At 52.5% G+C, this 6,794-nt stretch overlaps 1 long non-coding RNA gene across 1 annotated transcript in view; it reads right to left on the bottom strand.

Annotated features, from left to right (window-relative positions):
• LOC116070859 overlaps positions 1–4,289 on the bottom strand; it is an 11,887-nt gene extending 7,598 nt beyond the window's left edge. Inside the window, exon 1 of the long non-coding RNA XR_004110593.1 lies at positions 4,111–4,289. This is a non-coding gene — a long non-coding RNA (uncharacterized LOC116070859). The remainder of the gene's footprint in view (positions 1–4,110) is intronic.
• Positions 4,290–6,794: the final 2,505 nt, after the last annotated feature.

The raw sequence follows: 6,794 nt of genomic DNA, 5'->3' as shown, positions 1-6,794 counted from the left end.
AGAGGCCAGCCATGAGCACATGAAGAGATGGGGGGAGGGAAATGGGGAGGGAGAGGATAAGAAGCAGAGCAAGAAAGTGAGGAGGGGCAAGCAGCTCCCTTTATACTGAGTCAGCACATCTGCCTGTTGCCAGGTAACTGTAGGGTGGAGCCTAGGCTAAATGCCAACAACATACGTGCCTGATGCCCACAGAGGTCAGAAGAGGGCATCAGACCCCCTAGAACTGGAGTTTAACAGGTGGTTGGGAGCTACCGTGTGGGTGCTGGGAACTGAACCTAGGTCCTCTGCAAAAGCAACAAGTGCTCTTAACCATGGAGGCATCTCTCTAAGCCCAGAGCTTTTCTTTTTCCTTGCTCCCCTCCTTCCTTCCTTCTCTCCCACCCTCCCTCTCTCCTCCCCCCCTTCCCCTCCCTCTCTTCCTTTCTATTCTGTAGGTGGAACCCAGGGCCTCACATACTCCCTGTTGAGTCACACCTGGACTCCCAACTTTCTTTACACCAATGGCTTCTGCAGCTGTTCACCCATCCTCTTCTGCCTGCCTAGGTGTTCTGAGCCCAGCCCAAGGTGAGTGATCCAGGCACATTCATTCCTCTGAGGCAGGCAGCTCGGAGCCACAGCAGAAGCCTTTCCTGCTCCGATGGCTTTTGCACTCCATGGCCATCCCACGGCTGCTCCTGGGCAGCTGGACCCGTTCAGTTCAGCGCCCAGGGCTGGCAGCCCAAGGCCTCTATGGCCTCTGCACCACCAGAGGGGCTGGGCTGTAGCATGACACCTTTCTTGTATAGGATGCTGAGGCCGAGATGTCAGGGTGACCAGGGACAGGTAGCATGGTGGCATGGCTCTGGAGTGATGGGGTGGTGGATGTCAGAGGGAGAAGAAAAGAGGGGAGATGGGATGAGGGGGGCGGGAACAAGGCAAGTGTGAGACGGCAAGGGGACCTGGCCCTAGTGACAGGTCCAAGGCTGGGCAGTGTTGGCTGAGTCAGCCTGGAGGATGAAGGAATGAGAGGAAGGAGGCTGAACATGCAGAGGAGGCAGCAGAGAGGTGAACAAGAATGTGTTTTCCTGTCCTGGTTACCGACCATGGCCTCCAAAGTCCACATGTTGGGGCTCAGTGGTTAAGAGCACTTGCTGCCCTTGCAGAGTACCCGGGTTCAGTTCCCAGCACCCACATGATGCTCAAGGGACTCAACCTGCACTTGACAGACTGGACCCCCTTGGCCATAATCATGTATGTTTCTGTCGTTCATATCTCATCCAGACCGGAGCATTTGGGCACAGTGGCTGGGAAGGAAAGCCACTCCATGTTAGCACCAGAATTCTGTAGTGGCTTTCGTGGTTTGGCAAACGTTTGTCTTACTGTAGACGAGGAGACAGGACAGAATGAGGAAGTCAAAAGGAAGAGATGGACAGCTGATGGACAGAGGAGGAAGGAGATAGGGCCCTCGGTGAGAGGAAAACGCAAAGAAGGGAGGGAAGTCAGGGGCAAGGCGCATGCTCAGACAGGAACAACTGGGAGGGAAATGGAAGCTGGCGCATCCCTTAGATGAACCTTAGCGCACTTGGGTCCAGCAAGCATCAACAAGCCTAACAGTTAAAAAGTGATAGTCTGTCGGTGTTTCCAGTTTTGAATTTGGCTCTTCCCTAGCATCCTGGGATGCTGAATTTATGACTCCCTCTTCCTGCACCCCACAGCTCCATGTGCGGTTCGTCAGTGGGTCATAGGGGAACCTATAAAATTAGGGCGCCATCATAGGGTTTCCCGTGGCAGGATGCAAGGAAGCAGATTATGCTTTCAGTAAGCACCAGGGACCCCTAGCACAATGACTCTTTAAAGTGGTGAAGAGTTCCAGGCCCAGGTTCTGTCCCCAGCACCTCAGAAACCAGGCAGGTCTGTGATCCCAGCATTCAAGAGGTACAAACAGGAGGGTCGAGAGTTCAAGGTTACCCTCAGCTAGTGACTTCAAAGCCAGCCTGGGATACATGAGACCCTGACTTTAAAGGGGAGGAGGGAGAAGAGGGAGGAGAAAGAGGGTGAGGAGAGGGAGGAGGGAGAAAAAGAATGAAATTGAGATTAGGAGACCTGTTCAGGAGCAGCCAAGTCTGGGATGGGGACCCAGGCGTGTCTAACTTTGGAACCCAGTACCTGTATTACTGTGTCATCCTGCCTGTCATTAAAGCTAAAGAAAATGCCACAAGTGGGTTGGGGAGGGGGAAAGAAGTGTTCCTCATGAAGTGACAGGAGTGGGAGGACTCGGTCCAAGAGATGTATGAGCATGCTCAGAGGTGGATACAAGGACAGAAAGATACCAGGTAAGGTGGGGGGGGGGGCAGCAGAGGAGACATGAGATAGCTTGGGAACAGGGGTGACCCAGGGTCATACCCAGAGTCTCACAGAGCTGCACACTGAAAAGCTTTGCTCTCATTTGATACCAAGGCACAGAGAAGTTAATCAGGCTGCCCATGGTAAGACAGCATACTAGAGCTTGAAGCAGACCCTGCCTGCTTTCCTGGGTGAGGCAATGGTAGAGCTACTACAGGTGACATAGAGGACTTTGTTGACACCTCCTGTGTCCTGGGTGGGGGTTGGGTGGTGCTGCTCTGGAGTCTGTCTTGACTACTGCCTGTTAGTTCGAGGGACACTGGCTTTCAGTTTCCCAGTATGAAAAATGTTATAGAAGATAGTGTGGGGGTTGTCGCACTACTGGGCTGTGGAATAAATGTCCCCACCTCTGCTGTCTTTCAGGTAAGCTAAGCCTCATGCTGAGTGTAAGGGTGAGACAGTTGGGGTGTGGTGAGGGGGTGCCCTGCAGGCACAGCTACAGGAGGTTTCCATTGGTCATTGACAGAATATGACCAACAATGTTTATCAACTCCTTTGATGTTTGGAGCTGTTTAAGCAAAACATATTTGGCATACAAAACTCTTCCTGAATTCTGTTGTGGCTCCCGGCTGGGCCAGCATCCCTCTTTCCCTCTTAGGAGCCATGGGGCTTCCTCCACTCCATGAATTTCCTAGGCTCTGGGTCATATTAAATATATCCTTCGGGGCTGTCAAGGATGTCTCAGCGGAGAATGGCACACACCTAGATTTGATCTCCAAGACCCACATAAAGGTGGAAGGAGAGAACTGACCTCCATACATGCTGACACAGGTGTCTCATACCCTGCTCCAGCTGTGCTCAGGACTGGCCAGTCAGGATGCACCATCCAAGGGCTGCTGTATCACCACGGGAAGCCACACTGGGATACAGCACAGGGTCCGCACCAGATAGAACATCACGCTCTTGTATTTTTTTCCCCAGCCTCCAGAATGCAGTTAAGTAAACCTCTGTTCTTTATAAATGACCCAGATTGTAGCATCCAGTTATAGCAACAGTGGGGGGAAAGACAGCCGACTGTGACACATCACCACAGTGGCTGCCGGGAGTGTCTGTCTCTGCCTCTGTTACTGCCATCTCTCTTGTGCTTTATAGCTCATCCTGACATGTCACCTCTCCCAAGATGTCCTCCTGGATATCTTTGTGGAGTGGCTTCCTCCCTCCACTCATGTAGCTTCCCTTTTCTCCTCTCTCTTCCTTCCCTCCCTCCTCCCCTCCCTCCTCCTCTCCTTTTCTCCTTCCTCCTCTCCTTCTTCCTTTCCTCCATCTCCTCCTCTTCTTGAGACATCAAGTCAAGTAGTCCAGGCTGACCTCGAACTCACAATATAGCCCAGGGATGACCCTGAACCTCTGATCCTACTCCACCCCTGTCTAAAGTGCCAGGATTACAGATATGCATCACCATACCTAGTTTTAGGTGATAGGTTTCCAACCCAAGGCTTTGCTCATGCTGAGAAAGCACTCATTCTTAGCCTGCCTGCTTCCATCTGTGATCTTAAACCCCAGGACATCATACACCCTTTTGCTGGTGGGTGACCTGCTGAGGTTTGGAGGAGGTGGCACTGACCCCTACATTTTCCATTCACAGCAGCACATAGCACATAGTAGGTGCTTAGTGCACTTTGGGTGAATGAGTAGAAACCTTGAGAAAGATGGGAGGGGGGCAGGAAGCTTGTTTCTGGCAGTGAGGACTCAATGGCCAAGCTGGAGGTCCAATGGAGAAGTACTGACCTCATTGCTCTGGTTCCCAGCCTGAGGCTCATCCAGAGGCCACGGGCACAGAGGGAACTGTATGTACGAGTATTTTCACAGCTTCTCAGACTTCTGAACCAGCTGCCTTCCCAAGAAAACACAACACCAGGGGCTCCCCACACCCTCCTACGAAGGCGGCCAGTGCCCCAAGGAGCAGGCCCTTTGTTTACAATAATAAAGTAAGGTCCATGGCAACGCATTGTGACATCATGGAAGTGTGAGGTCACAGATCTTTCCAGGGGAAGAGCGGGACCGAGGGACACAATGGATTCGGGACCTCCCTGGCCCCGCCAGGGTGAGAGAACGTAGAAATGTGTATAAATATATAAACCAGCTGGTTTCTCTTGTTTTCTTTGCCTCCCTCTTGTTCATTCCTCACTCGCGGAAAAAAAAAAATTAAATAAATAAAAGTTTAAAAAAACCCTCCGTGTGGAAAGCTTTGTCCCAGGAATTTCCTGTTGGCAATTGTCCAGGGAGCTGGGCATACCAACAGACATGTGGAGAAAAGGGCCAGGCCTGGACCAGAGAAAGTGCTTGATCTGCGGGCTTCAGCTTTAGGGCTGGGCTTCCCCAGCCTGGGGGATGCTGGCAAGGGGGACTTCCCCCACCCCACTCCCTGCCCCTCCCTTTTGCCTTCCTCTATGTCTGGACAGTACATTCTGTTCTTTTCTCCCCTCTGTCTCCTCCTCTTCTCCCCCCTCCATCTCTCCCCATTTCCTTCCAACTTTCAATCTATCTCCTACTGTCTCTGTGTCCCTCCACCCCCATCCAAGGCTCTGACTCAGTATCCCTCCATCTCCTACTGTCTCTGTGTCCCTCCACCCCCACCCAAGGCTCTGACTCAGTATCCCTCGATCTTTGATGTCTCTCTTTCCCACCCTGGCTTATGTTGCTGAAACGTAGGGACAGTTCAAACTCAGGGGGCATCTGTGCAGGAGAGGCTGTGTGTCCACAAGTTACATGGCCAGGGGTCTGGGTTTCCTGGGTAGGTGCCTAAGTAGCAGATGTGCATCCATGCAGGATATCTCTCTATAGTCAGGAAACATGGAACCATTGACCCAGAAGCCAAGGAGGTGGTCATGACTAGCCACCATCTCCCAAAGCTTGCAAACCTTCTAGCAATATGATCTTCCTGGCCACCAGGCCTTACCACAGAGAGGGAGGGAAGGATCCCACCCCAGAGTCCTCCCTCCAACTGTCTGCTTTCCCCAAACGGCATGATGCTCTACATGAACCTTTCCATTTCATGTAAACTGGGCTATCCCAGTCTCCAACCCAAACTGAGCTAGACCAGTCTGTTCTGAAGAGCCATCCCGTGTGTGCTCCATGCTTGGCAGTGTTGCTGACCTCTGTCCATTAGATTTTAATAGGAGAGTAGCCCTGTTGTGACAACCCAATGTATCTCCAGATGTGGCTGAAGGGCTCCCTGGGGTGGGGGGGGGGAGCGGAGGGCAGCCTCCCGGGGAGGGGAAACACCTTTGCTCTTTCTCATCTTTGGCACTTTGTTTTTCCTGTCCTCACCGCTTCCCAGTGCTGTTGTGGCTGGTAGTGTCACAGCAGCGTGGTCCTGGGGTTTTCTGGGCACAGAATCTTGTGACTGTGTATGTCTGGTTGATCCCTAGAACCATTTCAGGGGCTGCTGTGGGGCGGATGACAAGCATCCAAGCCCACTCAGGGCTAACCCACAGGGCTGCCCTTCATCTTACGAGGAGGCTGTGGTCTTCGGTCCCTCGCTCTCTCGCCCTGTTCTCTCTCTTGTTCTCTCTGCCGAATCCACCTCATCCCCCTTCCCACTAGTCCCTCCTCCTCACATCAGGAGGTACAGTCTGGTTCTCTAGAAACCTTTCAGGAGGCTGGCAAGGTGGTTCTAGGAGTAAGGAGACCTGAGTTTAATCCCTAGGACCACGTGGTGGGGGATGAGAATGAATGCACACAGATCATCTTCTTCTGACCTCCTGTCTGTAGTTCAGAAATTCCATCTCTGGTGAATGGCTGTGGAGTAAGGAGAATGTGGTCTCTCTTGACAGTAGGGCTTGAGGGAAGCTGGGAGTTCCTGTGAGAAGAGCTGTAACCTTGACCTGGAAGCTGAAGTACATGGGCTGAAGGAAGCCCTAAAGGACTCCCCAGTCAGTTCTGTATTCTGCCTGGTGAGACCCATTTCCCATCACTCACGGCCAGTTTAGTCCAATGGGGTCAGCCATCCATCCTTTCTTACTGCCATACAGCTGGCTGGTGAACATGTGCGGGCCTCCAGGTGGTTTAATGACCACGTGTAGAGCAAAGTGAGTCTGATGATCTGAGAGCATGAGGACCTCAAAGCCCTGGAAGATGGAACAGAGGATAGACAGACAGCCACTGTCACTGTTTGAGGCCCTTGGGCATGTAGAACCCAAAGCTCCTCCTGGGATTCCCGACTGCTGGTCATCTACTTTGGCGGTGCCCTTTGAATGTTCAATCTTTGATCCTCTCTGTTGCATCCCCTGAGGCTCAAACTGGTGCTCACCCTCCCCGACTGCCTCCCATCTTCCAAGCCCACTCTTTCAGACAGCCCCTGACCCTGCTGGTCTCAGTCAAAAGACTTCAGACTTAACAAGGGACACCCCCTGGTGGGGGGTCCACTTTTCCTTGCAGACCATGTTTCCAGAGCTCTCAGCTTCCCTAGA

Source organism: Mastomys coucha, unplaced genomic scaffold, assembly GCF_008632895.1.
Source record: "Mastomys coucha isolate ucsf_1 unplaced genomic scaffold, UCSF_Mcou_1 pScaffold22, whole genome shotgun sequence".
NCBI lineage: Eukaryota > Metazoa > Chordata > Mammalia > Rodentia > Muridae > Mastomys > Mastomys coucha.
Note: the sequence above shows the minus strand (reverse complement) of the source record. Positions and strands in the feature narration are given on the sequence as shown.